Source organism: Peromyscus maniculatus, chromosome X, assembly GCF_049852395.1.
Source record: "Peromyscus maniculatus bairdii isolate BWxNUB_F1_BW_parent chromosome X, HU_Pman_BW_mat_3.1, whole genome shotgun sequence".
Lineage (NCBI taxonomy): Eukaryota > Metazoa > Chordata > Mammalia > Rodentia > Cricetidae > Peromyscus > Peromyscus maniculatus.
Window position 1 is genome coordinate 96,254,008 of NC_134875.1, and position 23,441 is coordinate 96,277,448.

A 23,441-nucleotide genomic window follows, 5' to 3' on the forward strand; every position below is an offset into this window, starting at 1 on the left:
TTTGATGGATATGAAATGTCATTTTCCATCTCTTTTGATTAATTTTAGTTTGAAATTTATTTTGTTAGATGTTAGGATAGCTACATAAGCTGGCTTCTTAGGACCATTTCATTTAAAAAAATCTTTTTCCAATCCTTTACTCTGAAGTAATGTCTGTTTTTGAAGTTGTGGTGTGTTTCTTGTGTGCAAAAGAAGGATGGATCCTGTTTTTCTATCCATTCTGTTAGCGTGTGTCTTTTTATTGGCAAATTGAGTCCATTGATATCAAGAAATATTAATGACCAGTAGCTGTTAATTCCTGTTATTTTTTTTGGTTCTGGTGGTGGTGGAGCTAGTGTGTGTGTGTGTGTGTGTGTGTGTGTGTGTGTGTGTGTGTGTGTGTGTTTCCCCTCTTTGGTATTTTCTGGTGTGAGATTATCTATTGCCTGTGTCTTCATAGGCACAGGCACATAACTTCCTTGAGTTGGAGTTTTCCTTGAAGTACTTTCTGTAGGGCTGGGTTTGTGAATAGGTATTGTTTAAATCTGGTTTTTGTCATGAAACAGCTTGTTTTCTCCATTTATAGTGATAGAAAATTTTGCTACTTATAGGAGTCTGGGCTGGCATTTGTGGTCTCTTAATATCTACAAAATATCTATTCAGGCCCGTCTGGCTTTTAGAGTCTCCATTGAGAAGTCAGGTGTAATTCTGATAGGTTTGCCTTTATATGTTACTTGGCCTTTTTTCTTTGCAGCTCTTAATATTCTTCCTTTATCTGTATGTTTAGTGGTTTGATTATTATGTGCTGAGGGGACTTTTTTTTTTTTTTGGTCCAGTCTATTTGGTGTTTTGTAAGCTTCTTGTTCTTCTCTATAGGCATGTCCTTCTTTAGATTGGGAGTTTTCTTCTATGATTTTGTTGAATGTATTTTCTGGGACTTTGAGTTGGGATTCTTCTCCTTCTATTCCAAATTACTATTAGGTTTGGTCTTTTCATGTTGTCCCAGATTTGCTGGATGCTTTGCATTAGAAATTTTTTATGGATTCAACATTTTCTTTAACCAGTGCATCTATTTCTTCTATAATAACTTCAACACCTGAGATTCTCTTCTATTTTTGTATTTAGTTGGCGATGCTTGCATCTGTAGTTCTTGTTTGCTAACCTAGATTTTCCATTTCCAGAATTCCCTTTGTATTTGTATTTGTGTTTTCTTTATTGCTTCTATTTCAATTTACACATCTTGAACTGTTTCCTTCACCTGTTTGATTGTTTTTTCTTGGCTTTCTTCATTTTCTTTAAGGAATTTACTGATTTCTTCCAATGTTTGTTTGTCTTTTCCTAGATTTATGAAATTTTTCATTCCCTCTTTAAGGTCCTCTTTCATCTTTAGAAAGTTATTTTTAAGGTCATTTTCTTGTGCTTCAGCTGCATTGAAATGTTCAGATCTCGCTGTCATAGGATCACTGGGTTCTGGTTGTGCCATATTGTCCTTTATGCTATTGAATATATTCTTACACTGACACTTTCTAATCAGGATTTGGGATGATTATAGGTCTGGGTGTTGATTCTTGTGTTAGTCTTTGTTGGGTGGATGTTTTGTTCCTTTGTTTTCTGTTTCCTTTATTGTCTTCTGGCCTGAATGGCCAAGGGTTTTGGTGACTGGCAGGTCTTCAGGTCCAGTAAGGTTATCTCAGCTGAGTTTTGTCCGGGTTTGTGTGCCTAGATCTAGCATATCCTCCTGCTCTTCCGACTGGTGCGGGGTGTACCTGTGCCTATGGAATCTACTAGAGTTACCAGGGAAGGGTTGGCCACAGAGAGGATGATGAGGTGGGTGGGGTGCGGTGGAAGAGTGGATCTTGGGGAAACAGAATCCAGTGGATGGCAGCAGTGGTGGTCCAGCCTACAGGCAGGTCTCTCAACTGCTGGGGACTGCACCAAAGCAGTGGAATACCTCCAAAGTTGGGGTCAGGGCCAAGCTGTTGGGTGGGTTGTACCTGTACCTTTGGAGTCTGCTAGAATTGCGGGGAAGGATGATGAGGTGGGTGGGTTTGGGCGGTGGAGTGGGTCTTAGGAGAACAGAGTCCAGTGGGTGGCAGCGGTGGTGGTGCAGCCTGCAAGCAGTTCTCTCACCTGCTGGCCAGCTGGTGGGGACTGCTGCAAATCTATACTCTTATGCCATCCCCATATCTTCACATCTCTTCCCCTGTTGGTGTCAATCTTTTCTCCTTTTCCTTTCATTTGCTATACCACTTTCCCATTATTCCTCATGGGGCCTTAAAATTACTTAGTTTTCTCTCTAGGGGAATCAACAAAATGAAGAGTCATCAGATTGCTGTGATCTGTTAGGTCTCCTTGAAAACCATGCTATTGGTATTGTGCTAGTCATGTCCACTGGCATTACACATACTGATAACTCAGCTGTCACCAGCAGAATATATTTGTTTAGGCATTACGAGAATCATTAGTTTTTTTTTTTAAGTGGCTTAAGACAAAAATAATTTAAATTTAACCTGCTTAAAGACAAAAGGCATAGCACACTATAATGTTAATACATTATTTAAACCACTTTTAGAGTTAGCTGTGAATGTGTGACAGCATTTAAATGGCACTATTATATAGATTGATAATATAACTTACTCAAGGTTTTATATCTTACCTTTAGTTTCAAACTGAATTTCTATTAAGCTAAAAACAGGTATTTTACAAACTGTTTCAGTGATGTACACTTTAGAGACTATTTCAATGAGTACATGAAAAAAAGTAGTTCATGAGTATCCTGGGATGTGGGTATGTTGTTACCTATCTACAGGGTTTGAGTAAAAGGAATGGTTTTTGCTGTTGCTGCTGTCAATTCTTTCAAATATGGAGATATTGCATATTTTAATTAAAAACATTGATTTGCCTTTTATATCTTTATGAAAACATTTATAACAGTTTTATCACTGTGTCTGATTTCTTGTACTGAAACATTCTGTAAAAATTCTGTGAAAAAAACCGACTTACTGAGAATATATATATATATATATATACATATATATGTATACATATATATGTATATATATATATATATCAGTTGGAGACTGTGCTTTTCCAGCAAAGTCTTCATATAAAATTAATCGGTGCCAAGTTTTATGATTTCAATAGTTACAAATTTTCAAAGTACAAAAGAATACAAAAATTCTAAGATCCATTTTTTCTAATATGAAGTAAAGTATCTCTAATAAGTCAGATCCATATTATAAGGAGCTGGAAAATTTAATAGAGTTTGCTCATAAAGTTTCTTCCTGGTTGCTTGGACTAGTTCTCTCTTTCAAATATATCTGAATTAGTGGTAAGCATGATTTTCACACACACGCACACACTCAGAGCCTCAAAGTTCTGAGAAGGTGGGTCTTTAAGTTATTTCTCTCCTGAGACTGACCAAATAATGTTTGACTAGTTTCTCTAGGGGCACTGTCACAAATAAGCAAATTAAATGAGATAAGCCTAGGAGGACAATGATGAATCAATGAAGTTTTTTTTCTTTTTTCTTTTCTCTCTCTCTCTCTCTCTCTCTCTCTCTCTCTCTCTCTCTCTCTCTCTCTCTCTCTCTTTTTGTGGGACCCTTCCTTTTTTTCTATCTTAGCAGATTCAGGATAATTTACAAATTTCATCCATGCCACCTGCGATGTGAGAGAATTTCTTATCTAGAGTTCCATTAGTCTTTACCTCAAAACATTTATACCTTCATACTAACCCTCTCCCACTTAGATCCTAAACTTCTTTCTGAAGATGAGCTAGTCTAGCTCTTCCTCTTTTATCTATGCTACTAAAATAAATTAGGCTCTATTTTTATAGGGACTTGGCTTTGTTACATAAGAGCAAACATCTTAGTTTGATATTTTAATTTTTCTTTTGTAGCTTGAGCTTTTGTGCAATATCCAATAAATCATTCATAATACCAATGCCAAGGACATTTTCTCTTATGTTTTCTTGCAAGAGTTCTGTGGTTTCAGGTACCACATTTAGTCTTTCATTTATTTTGAGTTGATTTTTCTGAATTATGTAAGGGTCAATTTCGTTATTTACCATATGGAAACTCAGTTTTTATAGCATCATTCATCAGAAGATTATCTTTTCCCAGTGTCCTTTTTGGAATGTCTTTCAACAATAAGTTTACCATATAAGTTTGGATTTATTACTGACTGTTTTATTCTGATCAGTGGAATGTTAATGGAAGTATCAAATGGTTTTAATCCCAGATGTTAATAATGTAATTTTAAGCAAGGATTGGTATGTCAGTTATGGGTCCATATGAATTTTAGAGTTTTTTCAATTTCTGTTGATTCTGATAGCAGGTGCACTGAACCTGTGCATTGTTGTATATAGTACTGACATTTTTAATATTACTGATACTTCAAGAACATAGAATATCTCCCCATTATTTGTGTCCTTTTCAATTTTTTTTTATAGTTTTCAGTGCATACGTCTTTAACTTCTTGGTTAAATTTATTCTTAGCATTTTATTTCAATGTTATTATTAACAAGATTGTTTTCTTCATCAACTAGGTGATTAATTGGGAACAGAGGAATCACATGGATTTTTATGTATATTATTTATCTTATAGCTTTATTGACCTCACTTGCAAGATCTAGTAGTGATATCATTAATTATTTGAGATAGTTGCCTTAATAATAATGAAACTGATAATTGTTCATTAATAAGATGAAGAAATTGTAATAAAATAAATAAGAAAAATGAAAAAAAAGGGTTATTTTGTTCAATCATATACAAATTTAAGCTTTTAGATGACTTAGAGAAATTTTCTAGGAAAAAAGATACAAAGAAATACCAAGTGAAATTTTAGATAGCATAAAACAATTAGGAGTTCTTTTTTTCTACTGATAATTTTCTTAATAACAACTGAAAAGATTTTTGCAGGATGAATTGATATAGATCCTCCCAGAAACATATCTCAAGACAGGATTTTAAGCATATAAATTTTATTAAAAAAAACACCTTACTCTATGATTGCCAGATTTCCCCTCCTGTTTGAGACCAAGGCAAGGAAAGTGCAGAGTAAAAAAGAGCAAGTTCTCCATCTTATATATGCACATGTCTTTTCAGATGCTTATTGTATAAGGTTAGGCTTTTTACCCAAGAATACTGTCAGCATTTTTATTTGTTCATATGATTTTTTGACTTTAAAATGAACTATTTTTCTATTGTTCTTGAACCCTTTTCATTGGGTATAGTTCCAGGTAATTTTCTTTTATGGCACCACTGTAGATAAGATAAATTTTACCACTAAAATTTTAAATTAGGTGTTGCTTTCATGTTAAAAATTAATTTAAATTACACTTTATTATTTGTGTGTGCACTCCTGTACATGTGCATGCCACAACACATGTGTGGAGGTAAGAGAACAATTTGCAAAAAGTTGGCTCTCCCACTTGCAGGCCCATTTAATTTTTTTTAATTTTTGAAAATTTTATACAAGTTTACAATGAAATATGACCACACACACCCCATTTTCTGACCAACTCCACCCATGTTGTATCCAATATGCCCCACTGCCAACTCAGTGCCCTTGTATTGATTACCCACTAAATACAGTTAGTGCTGCTCATCTGTGCATGGCTGTGGGGACATGCACTAGAGCATGGGAAATTTTCCAGTGGCCATATCCTCAATAAAAATGATTTTCCTTCACTTAGCAAAAATCAGCTGCTAACAGCTCCTCAGTATGGGGTGAAGGCTTAGAGATCATCTACTCCATCTACGGCAGGATTTTAACTGGCTTGATTTGGAGTAGGTTTTGTCTAGGAAATTATAGCTGCAGTGAGTTCATGATTCCTATAGCCACGTCCATCTTCCAACTCTTATTTTCTTTCTGCTTGCTTTTTGTACAATATCTCTTGAACCTTGGTGGTAGCAGGATTAATACAGTTGTCCCATTTAAGGCTGAGTACTCAGTCTCTCATTTTCATAATTTCATCAGTCATGCGTCTTTCCATTAACTGATACTCCCTATTAAAAGAAGTTTCTCTAACCAAGGCTAAAAGCATCTCACATCCATGAGTACAAATGTGTTTGTTTATAAGGCAATTTGACTTGATAACAACTTAACAAAATAATAAAAGCAGGTTATATACCCTAGGACTTACGACCTTTTCAGTCATGGACTTTTGACACATTATATTTTGTTGCTCTAGACCAAGTGTTGCTTTTATACATTCTCAAAAGTCATTGATTTTCATATATACAAATTTAATTTCTACTTGTATGTGCTGAGCAAGAACCCAGGCATCCCTCCCCCACCACACACCCTTCTTTTGAGTTTTTAGAGACAGAGTTTCTCTGTATAGTCTTAGTTGTCCTGGAACTCAATTTGTAGACCAGACTGGCCTCCAACTCAGCAATCTGCCTGCATCTGCCTTCTGATGGCTGGGATTAAAGACATGGGGCACCACTGTGCAGCTGGTATCTTCCCTTTTAAAAATGTGTTTTCATCTGGGACATTCTTGGAATTGCTTTCTAGGCTTTTATATTTAGCAGTCCAGTGAGTAAACACAAATAAATTGGGTTCTCATGTCTTATTTGCTTTGGGTTATGAATGACACATGTCATTTCTGATTATATTTCATTGACATACATCAGTTCTTTCTAACAGTTGGTTGTAACAGTAAAGATACTTGGAAATTCAGTATTCACTAAGAGGAGAAAACAGTAACTCTCTAACTTAACAATCAACTGTAATACAAGGATTAAACAAACATTTAGGGATTTTTCTATTTGTGCCTTTAAAAAAAATCTGAAAAATCTTAGACATCACGTACTACTCAGCAGATGTGTTCATATTTATCACATACCTTAGTCCATCATAGTAAATAATTAGCATAAACCAAAGACTTTCACACTAAAGTCAGGATCTAGCTAGACATGCATGCTCTTGCTTTTTTTCATTGAACTTTACAGGAATTGTTCACCAATACAAAGCAACTAGAAAAATAAACTTGTTGTTATAATTATTACCATTTTTGATGTATTGCTATATGTGGAAAGTTCAAGAGAATTATTTGAAAATTAGTAAAAATAGTGAGATAAAGTAGTAATTGTTTTTACTAAAATTATATATATATACATACATATATGTGTATATATATATATATATATATATATATATATATATATATGAGTGCTTTGTCTGCATGTATGTATGTGCACTATTTGAATGCGCAGTGCATGTGGCGGCCAGAAGCAGGCATTGGATCGCTTGGAACTGGAGTTACAAATGCCATGTGAGCTTCCCTGAGGGTGCTGGAAATGAAACCCGTGTAATCTGAGAGAGCAGCCAGTGAGTGCTCTTAATCACTAAGCCATCTTTCTCACCTCCAGGGCAGCAATATTATTTTGGATAGGGAGAACAAAAACAATCTGACAAATAATAATTTTATACAATTATGGTAAATATGTGATGTTTTGCTATAAGACAAGTATGGTGTAAATAAGATGAATATGTATACAAAAATCTTTCAAATGTAAGGCATTGTGGAGGAACAAACCCTAGAAGATGTATACTGAAAAATCAGCCATTTAAATTACATAATATTGTTATAGTAATAGAAAGACTCAGATAGAAGCTTTAAGAATAGACATTTTATATTACAAAACACTTTATAATATGAAAAGAATGGACTCATAAAATAATGATAAAAATATTTTTTAAAAGGTAGTAAAAACCAAGATTTCAATATGAGGAAAATAAAATTGCATCTATAGTTAATACTTCATGTAACGTTTCACTCCAGTCATATAAAAATTTAAGTTTATAAAACACGAAGTACATCAGTGTGCTCGAGCTTCCATGATCAAATCCTATATACTGGACTGCTTAAACAACAGATTCTATTTTTACAGTTTAGTGGCTATGGTCCTAGCACCATTAAAGTTTCTTTGAAAGTTCCTCTTCTTGGCTTGCAGAATGCCTCCCTTTGACCATTTCCTCATATTCACACTTGGCTCACTTTGTGGTCTGTCTTCTAATATCTTCTTTTTTTTTTTTTTTTTTTTTTTTTTTTTTTTGGTTTTTCGAGACAGGGTTTCTCTGTGTAGCTTTGCACCTTTCCTGGAGCTCACTTGGTAGCCCAGGCTGGCCTCGAACTCACAGAGATCCGCCTGGCTCTGCCTCCCGAGTGCTGGGATTAAAGGCGTGCGCCACCACCGCCCGGCCTTCTAATATCTTCTTATTCTAAGAATAGCCTTAGAGGATCAGAGACTACCCAATATTACTTTACCCCTTTAAAGGGAAATCTCCATATCCACTAACTTCTTAAGCTATTAATGTGAGACTTCAATGTACACATTGTGGTAGGAGGCACAATTCTGTAGAGCACTTAAAAAATGATTAATCTTGCCCATATATCAACAATCTCCTCCATTTCCAGGATTTTCTCATTTTTTTATGGTCAGGAAAATTATTACAAAACTTTGGGCCTTGGACCAAGCACATGGGACCTGGTTGTGTGAATAACATGTGATTGAGACACTTCATACCTATTTGTCCATGTATTGTCTACTATGGAGACCTATAGCTTATGATACAAAGAATATTTACTGTCTAACCCTTTCCAATAAAAGTGCATTAAAATTATGGACTAAGGTGTAATGAAGATTTTTAACAAGTCTTGCTCTGTATTGCCAGCACCCAAATAATGAAGTGGAAACTTATTATTCTTTATGAAAGCTTGGCTTTAGCTTAGGATTGTCCCCTAGCTCATATAACTTAAATTAATCCATTTATTTTAATCTACATTCTGTCTTGTGGTTTGTCATCTCATCTCTCCATACTGTTCATGCTGCTTCCTCAGGACTGGCTGGTGACTCCACCTTTTTCTTCCTAGAGTGCTCTCTGCCCAGAAGTCCCACCTATACCTCCTGCCTCACTGCTGGCAATTCAGCTTTTGATTACACCAATCACAGCAATACATTTTCACACAGTGTACAAATATCCCACAACACTAAAGAACAGTCAGAGTAGATGTTACACAACGTGTAGGACATAGATATAAGCAATGAAGAAACTGGCAGCGTTGTACCATTTTGCAGTGTGCATGGGGCAACACAAGCAACTTGTCTTGCGGGCCGCAAGAATATATCATAGAGATTCAGCTGTGTATTAAAGCTGAACTTTGACTGGCCAAGGGTCTGTCAAAAGGCAAAGCCATTTGTTATGAATATTTGGTGTTACACAGTCTTTAATATTCCAGCTGTCTTCTGCTACGAAATCCTTGTGTGCCCAGACCAGTTGGTAAACAGTTCAGCTCTCCAGACCTGCTGAACCTACTAAGTTACTAACTGCCCTGTTGAGCTTAGGAGACAAGCTGGCAGGAGACGCCTGGCTTTGTTTCCTGTGCTAATGAAGCTCAGACCATCCCCTCGCCATGAGGAGGCCTAGTGGTTCTCCAGAGCGCTTTGACTGAGAACAAAAGAGGTTTTACATATCAAGGTGAGAGATAAAAGAACATTCCTGAGGAAGCAAGAAACGAGGTGCTCAGGGAAAGAAAGGGCAGGCATTTTCTGTAAAGAGACACAGCAGCATGGCGAGAGAGAAGAGCAGGCAGCGGTTCCATAGAGGGTAAGCAGATCTCAAGTAGAGTTTTCTGAGTGCCAGGAGTAGAGAGCAGCAGAGATGGAGGAAGAGGATACAGAGAGTGAGGATGAGACTGGAAACATAGGAGTTTAGTCGTTAGCTGGACTATGAGCTAGGGAGCTGGACGGAACTGCAGTTATGGAGACAGGATTTCATCCCAGAGAAATCAAGTTGACAGATATAGAGCTTGGTACGTCTAGAGTTACTCCTGCCTTGAATGCCTGGTGGAACTATAGCTGAACTGATGTAATTTTGTCTTAGAGGAATAAAGTTAACAGACAAAAGAACATAGTGTACGTAGATTTTTTCCCCCTGATACCCCATGCTGGACATAGCAAAGCCCCCTTTGGCCCCCGGGGAACAGATTAATTTACAGCCCCAAAAATATTCACAATGAATGCAGACCCTCTACTTTCAGAAATGTAGTCTGAACAAGACATGTTGTTCACTGCTGAGAGTTGATTTTTTTTCGTAAAAGGAAATGTGATCTTTACCCCCAGTACCTGTAAATGTGGCCTTCTTTGAAAGTAAGATTTTTGCAGGTATAATGATGTTATTAACAAGGTAAGTCCTAATCCAATATGAACAGTGTCTTCATAGGAAAAGAGAACTGGTAGCATATGTACAAGATGAAGGAGTCTATGGGAAGATACCCAAACACAAAAGGAAGATGATCATAAGATAATGGAAGCAGCTATGAAGGAAAGCTTCAATGAGACAAGTAGTGTCAAGTATAGCTGCAAAGCAGAAGCCAGAGGAAGGACTCTGAGTGACAGGCTTTCCCAGGAACACTGTCATGGTGATTCCTTAATTTTTAAATCCTCTTCCTCTGGAACCGTGAGAGAATAACTTTAGACTACCACTCAGATTGTGGTATTTTGTTCCAGCAGCTCCAGGATAGTAATAGAGTCACTCAATCCATGATCACCTTGAGTCTTAACAGAAAAAGTAAGCACTAAGTGATCTTCTGGATTGAAACTGCCCAAGAGATAAGACCACCACCTAAGAGAGACATATGCATTAATGAGGGCATTTTCACAACACATTTGGTGGTTTTTCTTAATTGTTACATTTTTTTTGCAGGAGGTGGGCAGCTGTCACTTACCCCCATGTTTTGTAATAAATGATTCCATGTTTCTTTTGCCCTATATTTTTATTTTTTGTTGTTTTAGGTGGAGTCTACATCAAGCTATGACGATGGTTAAAAATGGCAAGATTATACAGTCTTTCCTCCTCTGCATCTCCACTTGTAGAACAATTAAAGCAATCTCTGGGGGAGTTCAGAACATGCTGCCCCCAAATATCTTGCTCTAGAATATTGATTATTTTGAGCTGAAAGCACTTGAGAAACACCAGATACAAGGAGGGCTGTCTGACCTCCCATTTCTACCTAAAAGCAGGTCAACAAATTCCCTGTGAAGAAAAGTGCCCTGCCTCAGTACCAGGAAAAGAACACTTATCTGAGCCTCGAGACTGGAAGATGGAGCTGAAACAGAACGGCACAAACAAACACATGAAACAAATCTTTTATTTTCCATTTGTTTTTCTCATCTGTTTCCCAGCTAATTTTCCACAATTTAAGCCCCTAGCCTAAACCTGTTTTTCTTGTTGCTTCCCCACAAATTTGTCATTTCCTCTTTTAAAATGGTGTATAAACCCTGACACATCTTTGTTTCTGCCTTTTTTCCCCTACAAGAATGCCTATGTTCATTAGGAAATATTAGATTTTTTTAGTGGGTATTTTTTCTCCTGATTGTCCAATGTCAGTTGCACGGCACTAAATGTAGAGTCAAGTTTCCCTACCTTACTTCTGCCATCAAATTCTTCCAGGCATGCAAACCTTTAAGAAGAATCAGACATGATTTGCCCATACAAATTTATGAAGTTTTAGATCTCTGCAAATTTAGTCTCCTTCACGAAGAGTCAGCATGCAAGATCCACTTGATACACAGAAACTACACTCTGGGGGCCAGGTTCAACAAATTTGGTAATAAGACCATAGATGGTCAAAGGCAGCACACCTCCACTTGGCCAAACAGACCTAGGAGAAGAATACTCAGATTCACCTGATTACATAATGACAGGATGCCTATTCATTTTCTCTCAGCAATGTCTACATTAAAATGTCATTTATTTCAAAAATGAAAAATAATTTCCAGTCATTAAAATGTGAATTATTCAACTTTTTCTGTTGTTCTCAGACAAGGACACCAAAACATGCAGTAATTAGAAAGCCATACTCTAATTAGACCATCCAAATATTAATTAACCATATTTGAAATGTGAATGCCTAATTAGAGCCTTTCAAAGTTAACCAATAGTGTAGGATTAAATTCTACTCCAAGGTATTATAAAGCAGGAAAAATACAGTAGGTCAGATTCATTGGGGTAAGACTGTAGATTTTCCAAACAATGCCATGTATCTGAAAACAGAGCAGAGGAATGGGCTTAAGTCCAGATTTTGTAAAGTCAAAGAAGGGACGTATGTTTGTAACCATTATAGTATTCATCCCCGTAAGTATGTATGTGACAGCTTACCTCAAAGTGAGGGCTAAATATTTTGTGGAGTATTCTTTTCATTTTACTATAAGCTGATTGAAAATGTTCACACAAAGATTTTGGATAGTTAACCATTGTTCTTGTTGGTTGTTATCCTAAGTATGCATATTATGTCTTCATTGCTACTACAATTAAATATGTTTACTTGGGTTGGTTCTTTTTCTGATCATACTTAACCAAAATAACTATTTATGATTCCTCCTGTCTTCTACTTCTGAAAAGAAGGAATCTTTTTTTACTTTTTTTTATTAAGGAAAAATTTTCATTCATTTTACACACTAATCAAAGATCCCCCCTTCCCTTCTCTCACCCCCCAGCTTCTTCCCAATCCACTCCCCGCTCCCCTCAACTCACCCCCCACTCCCCCTCACAAGAAGGCAAGGCCTCCCATGGGGAGACACATTCAATAGAGGCAAGTCCAAGCCCTTCACCCTTCCTCAAGGCTGCACAAGGTGGCCCAAAAAGCCCCCTCATGCTCCAAAAAGCCCCCTCATATACCAGGGTTGTATTGTGATTCTATCGCCAGCCTTGCCCCCCAAGCAAATCAAGCTACACAATTGTCTTGCCATGCAGAGGGCCTAGTCCAGTCCCATGCAGGTTCTACAGCCATTGATCCAACTTTCATGAGTTCCTACTAGTTTGGTTTGGTCATCTCTGCAGGTTCTCCCATCATGATCCTAGTGCACTTGCTCATAGAATCCCTCTTCTCTCTCCGACTGGACTCCTGGAGCTTTGCCTGGTGTCTGGCTGTGGATCTCTGCATCTGTCTCCATCAGTCACTGGAGAAAAGCCAAAAAGAAGGAATCTTGAAAATGTAAAGAAAAAATGTATTTCATACCAGACATAACTGGAAATGTGATCATTTTATTAATTTAGCTTCTCTACTACAGCATGCTGTGAAATTTCCACACTCCATTTAACTTCCATAGGCATCTGTTCACATGTAAATAACTCCCAGGATACCTAACTTTCTTTGATGATTTACCCCAATTTAAAACTAATTATCATACTTTCCTAATTGTGAGACTTAGTTACATGAAAAAGATGGCTTGCTTGATTTTAATTCAGGATTGGTGCATGCTGTAATTTAACACTGAACAGTGTTCTATTTCATTTTCAATAAAACAGAGAGACTATTATTGGCTATTATCTTACTAGTGAGTTGACTAAAAGATAACTAGACAAAATGGAGAAATATTTTTAAATTTGAGAGATTTGATTTTGATTTGACCATTTTGGGGCCTGATAACAGTAACAAATCAAATGGGAATATCTAAGTTCCAGAAGGCAGAATTATAATTCCAGGAGAGAGGAAATTATGTTGTTAACATGATAGCCTCTAGGGAAATGGCAAAGATACTGAGGTGGCAATGGAGTATAATCAGAAAAATCCTCCAAATTTAGAGAGGAAATTAGAAGACTATGACTGCTACTTACTGACTGCTTAACCTTAGGCAACTCACTTAGTTTCATTGAGACTCAGGTTTCTTTATTTAAAGGTAGAGTAATTATACCTCATAAATCCTAGAACTAGGGGTAGCTCAAAGAAATCTGTGGCAACAATTTCATTCTTTATTTGCAGTTTTGTTTATACTTCCAGATAAAGTAAGCTTCCCTACTGATTTTTTTCGGTGTGTGTGTGTGTGTGTGTGTGTGTGTGTGTGTGTGTTTATGTGTGTGCGTATACGTGCACATGCTGTATAAGTGTGTAGTATATGTGCACGATAAATGTTTTGTGGAGTATCCTTCCCATTTTATTACTAGACACAGAGACAGAAACAGGCACAGAGAGAGGGGGAGAAACCCACAGGGAGAGACAGACAGAGGAACTGTAAGCATTTTGCCTCATTATAATTATTTATTGACTTTATGTTGGGGAGGACTTACATGCCGTGGTAGATGTGTAGAAGTCTAGAAGTCAGAAGAAAACCAGGGAGAGTTGGATCTCTCCTTCCACCATATGTGTCCCAGGGATCAAACTCAGGGAATGAGGTTTAGAACATGGTACCTTTACCTGACAAGGTATCTCACCAGACCATATTTGTATTTTTAAAAGGTTTGGTCTAAATTGAGAATGTCTGTAGTGGTGTATTTCTCAAATTCTACCAGGAATTGGTTTGTTCAGAAGAGGACAAGTGTGTACTTCAAATTACTCAAAACACTAAATTATGAACTAAAAAATACCCTCCTCATATTTTGTAGAATAGAAATCAACTATTTACCATTTTTGCTTGTTTATTTTTGTGTTGAGTAATACTCAAAAGTCAGGATTGTTAGAAAACAAATACAGAAGCATGATATTGTTGGAAGCAAATATTTTTTCTCTGCTATGACCTGCACACTAACAGGCACTGTAGTGTCTATGATCTCTGCTTCAATTATTCAATGTAATATTAATCCTCCAAAGAGGCTATATAAAAATATACACACAGATGAGTATGGCTATGTCCCACTGAAAATTTATTTATGAAATCCAAAACCAGCTCTGAGCTGCATTTAGTTTATGGGATTTAGTTTTAGCACATCTATAGTATTTTTCCATGACTCTTTAGTTTACTCAGTCACTCAAGAAACTGAATGGTTTTGGGAGAAGAGATGTGAAGCACTATGACTTTATCTTGAATTCTCATTCCCCATTTGCATTTGACCTGGAACAGTATGCAGAATGTTCTTGGCCTTATCTTTGCTGTGTTCATTCCTTGAGGCAAGCATGATGCCATAAGATCTCCTATAACCAACTAAAGTAATGATCAGGGCCAAGCACAAACAAGCCATTTCCTAGAACTCTGTTTACTGAAGGTTGAGAATATGAAATCCAAGAGTGTGAAATACATGTAAACTGTGCTTGGAAATTCAGTAGCTCCATTCTTTCCTTGGCTAAAATGAAGGTGTACATGCATGCATGCATTTTCTATACATTTGAAACCTTGGTGTATAATGCACTACTGAAAACTAGCTGGCTCCGAAACTGTATTGAACTGCAAAATCACAGACTATTTCTTTCAAAGATTCAGCAGTCTCCTTACGAAGGCAGAACACACTTACATACATGTAAGAAAAAAACCCATAAGGAGACTCCAAACTAGACTACTAGCAATAGTAGTGAGGGTGCCTGAACTGGCCTACACCAGTAATCAGATTAGTGAATACCCTAACTGTCATCACAGAGCCTTCATCTAGTAACTGATGGAAGCAGATGCAGAGATCCACAGCCAAGTACCAGGCTGAGCTCCAGGAGTACAATGGAAGAGGGATTCTATGAGCAAGGTGTGTGTGTGTGTGTGTGTGTGTGTGTGTGTGTGTGTGTGTGTGTGTGTGTGTGTGTGTGTGTGAAGATCATGATGGGAAAATCTACAGAGACAACTGAGCCAAACCTAAAGGAACTCACAAACTTTAGACTGGCAACTGTGTGACCTGCATGGGAGCAGACTGGGCCCTCTCCATACAGGATACAGTTGTGTCGCTTGGTCTGTTTGAGGGGCCCCTGGCAGTGTGATCAGGATCTATCCTTGGTGCATAAGATGAATTTCTGGAGCCCATTCCCTATGGTAGGACACCTTGCTCACCCTTGATGCAGTAGCGAGGGCCTTAGTCCTGCCTTTCCAATGGGAGAACTTCCCATGTTGGAGGACAGAATGGGGGTGGGAGAAGGCAGAGGGGCGGTAGTGGGAGGAGGGATGAGAGGGGGATCTGTCATTGGTATTTAAAATGAATAAAAATAAAAAAAGAAAATACTCAATAACATTTACAAAGTCAAACATAAGAGCAGTACCTCTTTATAGACTAGAAGCTGACAGCATCATGGCTCACAGGAGATTCTGTAAAGGATTATGAGACTCAGGTAATAGACCCAAGAGGAAGCAAGGTAGTGGGATGGTATTTTCATATTCCCTTAATTCCTCCCCAAACAAGACAATTAAAAATCTTTCCTTTGGCAACAGTGGTTCCTTCAAGTCTAATGCTGTTAAGATCCTTTAAGTGCTGAAAAAGATGGTGATCTATCAGAAGAAAAAGTAAAGCTTAACTTACTAACAAAGTTGTGTAGAAAACATTAATTGGTATTCATTTATCTGTTTAGGTAAATTAACATATGAACATTTAAGTTAAAAAAAATAGTGGTGTGCTGACCAGTATTCAAGACCTAATTTAAACTTCGGATTCCAAAGACACCATTTTGTGATACTCAGTATGCATTTCCACATTGACATGAAATTGCGCAAATTGTCTTTTGCATATTTCTTGAAAATTTTCCTTTATATTTTATGGAGTTACTTTGTGTAACTAGTGATTGAACCCAGGGTCTTGCAAAGGATAAACCACCAATCTACCATTGAGCTTCTACTTAAAAAAAATGTTGTAGTGCATGTTAAAGTGTAAATATAAAGGTTTTACATATAAAACTTGAGTAAAATGTATGCAAATGTATATTCTATAAAATTTAGCCACTAACATTGCATGAGCAAATGTTTATTTATTTAATTTGTTTTTATTCTTGAGAATTTTAGACATTTGCCATGAAATATTATCCCACCCAACACCATTCTCCCCAATTCCTCTTACATCTCTCCCCAAAGCATCCTATTTTCAACTTCACGTTTTTATAACCCACTTAGTCCAATTTCTGCTGTTTATATATGCATGGATTTGTGAACATCCACCCAAATATAAGAAACTTATCAGTGGCACACCTTCTAAAAAATGATTCTCCCTGCTCTGACAACTTTCAGTTATTATTATTAACTCCTCAATAAGCCAGGGGCAGGGACTTAGAAAACAACTCTCCTTTTAAAATGAGATAGGTGGTCCTTAAATTCTCTCATCAACCAAATATGACATACAATTTTCATCTTTGTTTTGTCAGGAACATGCCTGATACAGAAATATACAGAGTATGTATTAAGGCTACACTTTTTCAGAGCATTTCCACATTTGAAACTCGAGCATAAGTCGAATAAAAGAATCAAGTGAGTTCTTGATCTTTTGTACTTTTCCCAAAGCTTGGGTTGGGATTTGTCCACTTTCCAAGCAATAATATATCTAGTACTTTGTCTCAGGTTTGAATAATAAATTTATTGGAAACCTCCCTTTAAATGCTTCTTCTCCTCTTGTGGATGTATGTGTTGTGTGTGTTGTGTGTGTGCGTGTGTGTGTGTGTGTGTGTGTGTGTGTATGTGTGTGTGTGTGTGTGTGTGTGTGTGTGTGTGTGTGTGTGTGTGTGTGTGTGTGTAAGTGGTGAAAATATCCAAAGGCCTGCCACCTGAGACTTTACTGAGTTTCAAAGGCAGGTATTCTCAACTAACTTGCGTGTCTACTGAATAATAACTATTTACTTACAGATAGTTGATGACACATCAAGTATGGTTAAAAGTGTCTGTAATCCTATCACTTGGGGGTTAGGAATGCAGGATTCTGGAGTTCAAGTTATCCTTGATGACACAGAGAGTTTACGTCTAGTCTAGGGTACACGAGATCCTGTTTCAAAAAAAATGAATTAAATATCCACTGAATTTAATTTACCTAGCAGCTTTAAAAATACTGTAGTAAAATATTCACAGTATTAAATTCAGTTCTACTTATATAATTCAGCAGAGTTATTATATTCATAATATTATATGAACATTATCCTCTTCATTTTCCTCATCCCATATAGGAACTCTGCACAAGTCATAATTTTTCATTAACTCCTCTCCCATTCCATGGTATGATGTATTCTACTTTTGGTCTAAGTGAATTAGCCTGCTCTAGTTACTGTGAAAGTGTACAATATTTCTGACAAAGTATGTTAAACATAATGCTGTCAAAGTATCACTATAGTATAATATTTACCAGAATAATATACATTTTGATGTTTGAATGACATTACATTGCATATAGATATAAAGATGATATTTGTTAATCGAATTATTTGTTGGACACTTTGGTTGTCTCCACCTTTTTTTCATTAATGACTATGCTATGAATACTGGTGTTGAAATACCCAACTTGCTTTCTAAATTCCACAACAAACCTTAAAAAACTAAAAGCCAAAAATAGTCACGAGGAATTTTCTTATTTGTAAAATGGTGATACTGACAGTATTCATTTTACAGGTTGCTAGGAGAGTGGAAAAGATGACTTTTCATTACATGCCTAGAAATGGGTCAGCCACAGAATAAGTATTCAGACATACAGCTCTTAGTATCACTAGTGTCACCATCTTTGAGCTTTTATGACATACTGCACTGCTACAGTAATTGTAATTTATTATTTACTTTTGAAAATACATCTAAGCTTGCCATGAATTCTACAATATTCATTTTCCAAAGACACGCACTCCCCCTTCATGGCTGTGTTTATCAAGATGAACAGAGAATCTACTGAGCACTCTCCCACTGATATATAAATTACTAGTAGATGCTAACCATAAGACATTCTTCTGATTCAAATAGTCTTGCCACTCAGGCTTTCAAGCTTGTGAAGCTTCAGTAAGATACAACTTCTATAGTTTCTACATCATTTCCCTTTCAGAGATGACAATAGAGCTTAAGATTTATGACTTCTTCTCAAGTAATAGAGAATTTCAAAACAAATACAGAATTTCTAGTGATCGTGGAATCACAAATTTCTAATCCAAGGCCATATAGAAATGTAGCCAATAGCTGCATTTCAGAATGCAATTTAATATTTAGTAAGTTAGCAAAAATTAGCATAAATATAAGGTGAGTATAATTTTCTTTATAGAAATGGGATCTGTTTTATTGTTTTGTTTAGTTTTAATAAGTGATGTAAGTATTAGAACAGTAGTGTATCAGTAGGATTATATTTTAGAAAGTAGCTGTGCTTCGTTTTAAGAAAAATTAATATACATAAATAAAATTTAAAAACCAAGCCCTTAAAAATAATAGTAACAAATCATTAAAATTCACAAATTAGATAGCTATTAAAAATCCCTCAAGATGATTTAATCACTGGCTTTTTTAAAAAAAATAATATGCTTTTGTGGTATATTTTAAGGATATTTTCTTTGCTAGAATTTCTCTAGTATTATTGCTTCCAGACAAATTCATGTCTCTATATATTTTAAATAGAATTTAAAGTTGGCTCAAGAAACACTTCTCATTGAATGTTAAACAACAGTAGTTCCTGAAGTGAGTCAGACTGCTAACTTTTCTTGCTTTTCAAATATTCCCATCAGTGCCTCTGTTTCCAGCTCTGCTAACATCCTTTAAAGGGTGAAAAGGAAGATGAAGGTGGTTAAAGTAATAGCATTTGTTACTGAATCTAAAAAAAACCCTTCTCAGTTCCAAACTTTATAAAACAAACCCTTAACTACATGTGCAAACTTTCGAAGAATTCTGTTTCTGTAGAAATCAGTAATATGTGTGGCCATTAACAGACTTTACGAGTAATAAATGCTACATAGAACAGTCAAATTAGGTTCTGTATAGGGGAAACAGTAGGCCAGACATTGAAAAAACTATGTTTAAGACACTCTCCTGACCAAAGGAAAATCAGATTTGGTAGACAGTTTGTGCTGTTATTAATTTATCTATAGCTCCTATGGACTCCCCATGGAGCTTCACCCAATTGTGCGTTCCAACTGCCAGGATCTGCATCTCCTTGACTGAGGTCTTACTTAGGCTGCTGGAGTCCACTCTTGGCTAGCAGCACTAGAAAATGATCATATATCCTAAAATCCTAAAGTATTTATCAGTTAGACTTGGTCTATAAATATTCCAGCTCCTTATCCCTTCAAAGGATTAGGTAATTTTCCCTGGGGTAAAAATCCCCAAGCACATTAGCTAATCCCAAATTGCTCACAGTGATACTTGTTCCACAACATAGCTTTTATCGACTGACTTCCTTTTCCCATGTCATTTAGTATTTGCAGGGATCACGTAGAACATATCCTACATCCTGTCAAATCATTATTTCAGCTGTGTGTTAGTAGGAGCTAAACTTAAGTGTTACTTGTGAAATTGACCCTTGTCTCACTCCATCTCTACCCTTCTATCTGATTTAAATATTTTCTCTTCTTGGGCTCCACTCTGTATTAGGATTTACTGCTAGGTCCAGCCAAGATAATATGCTATTATTACATTGTGATTTATATGTTTTTACCTAATCTTACCAAAACAGTGGATCTTGCTTAAATTATGAAGCTAGTAATCCTTTCCTCCAGATACCTCAGTTGCATAACACTACATCCAGCACATGGGAATTTCATTATATGACCACTCCTGATCTATGTTTCTTTCTCATTTCTTCCAAAGGGAAACCTTGCATTTATGGTGAAAAATGCTTTACTGAAATCTTCCTCCACGGGCTCACTAGAGGAAGTAATCTCTGCTGTGTGATCTTGCAAAGGTGCTTCTCAGACACTGCGTATGATATTGTCAGATACTGCCTTTTCTGCTTCCCTGTTTTTATAGTAGCTGCCTTACAGTTTTGTAAACTACTCGATGGGTAGGACTGTACTATATTCCGTATTATTTGTTTCAGATTTTAGTCCAAAACTTTATATGCAACTGACATTATTAAATGAAGACAGAGCAGTAGGCCATTTTTGGTTTTATTTCAAATCCATGCTTGTTGTCATTTCCACGATAAATAAATTTTGCCACCTCCTTTAAGGACACAGCCACAAGGTTGCACCCCACAGATTGAGAACTACTACCCTAGCATATTTTACAGGCAGGGCAGATTGCACATCAAAAGTCTCGTGAATGGTTTGGTGTTTTCGTTTCTATTTTGGTAGCCTGCAGAGTACTTTCCTGCACCAAAGACACCAGAACATAGGGGTGAAGACTCCATGTAGGCACCAGCTGTACTTTTCCATGTTCAATGAGTTGTGTGGGTGTTGTCCCTGACAACGAAGTCCTGCTGTCAGTTTGCAGATAGCAACTCATTGACTAAGCAACAGCCTGGGTTGTTTGGGAATTTCCATGGCATCCACTAGACCAATAATGCAATTGACTGCAACCCAGTCCTGATACTGGAAGTCTCTTTAGTGATAAGAGATGGCCAGTTGGGACTCTGTAACCCCATTAGAAGACATTGTTAGTATCCCTTTATATATATAATCCACTGCATTAGGTTTCCATAACATCCCTCAAACGGCCCTCAATTCCTGAATTCCCTCGCTTAACATTATCTGTCATCCCCTTTCCCACCTAATCCTCCTATTCCCATCCTCAACTTCCCCTAGTCCATCTGTGGAAACTATCCCATTTCCTTCATCCAGGGATATCCATTTGTCCCCCCAGTCCCTTCCTTTATACCTAACCTCCCTGGGTCTACAGATTGTAGGTTGGTTATCATTTGTTTAATGCCTAATATCCATATATAAGTGAATACATAGCATATTTACCTTTCTGGGTCTGGGATACATCACTAAGGACGATTTTTTTCTAGTTCCATCCAACTTAAGGCCCACTTCAAGAGGTGGAATCCACATGCAAGACTCCATGGGTGACAAAGAACCAGAGACTAGATAGCACACAGACCTAGAGTAAAACCAAAAACTACTGATCTAAAAAAAAAAGAAAAGTATCGATAAAATGACCTTTAATGATATTCTGCTGTACTCATATTTGTGCCTTATTTGGCCACCATCAGAGAAGCTTCTTTCTGCAGCAGATGAGAACAGTCCAGAGCCCATAGCCAGAGGTCACATGGAGAGTGAGTCTTGGGAAGCCACGGGTCTAAATGGGATGCCTCCATCAAATCCCTCCCCTAAGAACTCAGGGAACTCTGTGGAAGGGAAGGCAGAGTGTAAGAGCCAGAGGGGATGGAGGACACCAGGAGAACAAGACCCTTTGAATCAACTGAGCAAAGCTCTTATGAACTCACAAAAACTGATGCAGCATGCCAGGGCTACACAGGTCTGCACAAGTTCCTCTGCATATATATTATAACTTTCAGCTTAGTATTTTTTTTCTTTTTTTAACTAATTTATTTTACATCCTGACTGTACCTCCACCCACCCCCTATCCATCCCTTCTCTGTATCCACTCACAAAGGGACGGGCTTCCCATTGGCATCAGGAAAGCATTCAGCTTAGTATTTTTATGGGACTCCTGAGTATGTGAATGAGTGGGTCTCTGATTCTTTGTCTTCTCTTGGGGCTCTTCTCAATGTTATGGATTTGGTTTTACTTTACTGTAAATTATTAATAAAATAAAATATATAGTTATTGAAATCTGATGAACTTGGTGGCATATGTCTTTGATTCCAGGACTTGAGAGGCAGAGGCAGGCTGATTTCTCTGAATAACTCACTGTTGTATGGTGTGTCCCTCAGAACTGCAACATTCCTTCCAAATTAAAAACCTTTCCTCCAGGAGAGAAGACATCTCAGAAGTCTCTGAAAGTAAACAAAGGGTCACAAAAGCTTTCTTCTATCTGTCTGTTAAATTGCTGCTAAAATACAAATCCAATGTATTCATTTCTGTAAGATGTCAGAAAGAAATCTGTATATGAAAATAGTAACAACAACAAAATCAATTATTAACCACAAGTTTGGAATTTTTTTGGTAAAGAGTCTTTTGGACATATGATAATGTCCTTCTGTAAGTCTGTCCTTCATACATAGAATTTTTAATGCTGTCTCCACAAAATATTTTTAAATAATATAAAGCTAGTCAGAAATTTGTCTTGAAATAACTGACGACTCATCTCTTCAAGTTTTGCAAGGACATATTTATATTTGGCACATGCTATAAATAACAGCCGGTAATTTTGCGACAACCATTTTTCACTCACTTTGCCTTCTCCCCACATTTATGATTTTTCTTAGGTTCGTATCAGCTGAACTCCAGTACCACTTTACAGTATGCACTCAGCCATTCTTATTAAAGGCTCTTGTCTTTTAAATCCGTTTTCTACCTCACTGTTGTATGGCATGTCCCTCAGAATTGCAACATTCCCTCAAAAATTGAAACATTTCCTCCAGGATGGAAGAGAGGCTGGCAAGTCTCAGGAGGTAAACAAAAGGTCATAAAAGGACACGTGTGCCTTTGAACAAAAAGTTTGCAGTTTCCTGAGGGCCCTCCCAAGAGGATCAACGGGAATAAACCACTGTTGAGGGCAGAGGCACTGACAGCCAAACAGCAGAGAGAGATGTTTGTACTGAGGAGCCGCCTGCAAGCTGCCCAGAGAGTTTGTTCCAGGCTTGCAGTTTTCCTGGATCATCACCCATTTGGGGGTGGGCTGTCTGGTGATGCAACTGCTTTTGTGTGATCCCTGCTCCTTGTAAGTAACCCCCACCGCCACCACCCCAACAAAAATGCAT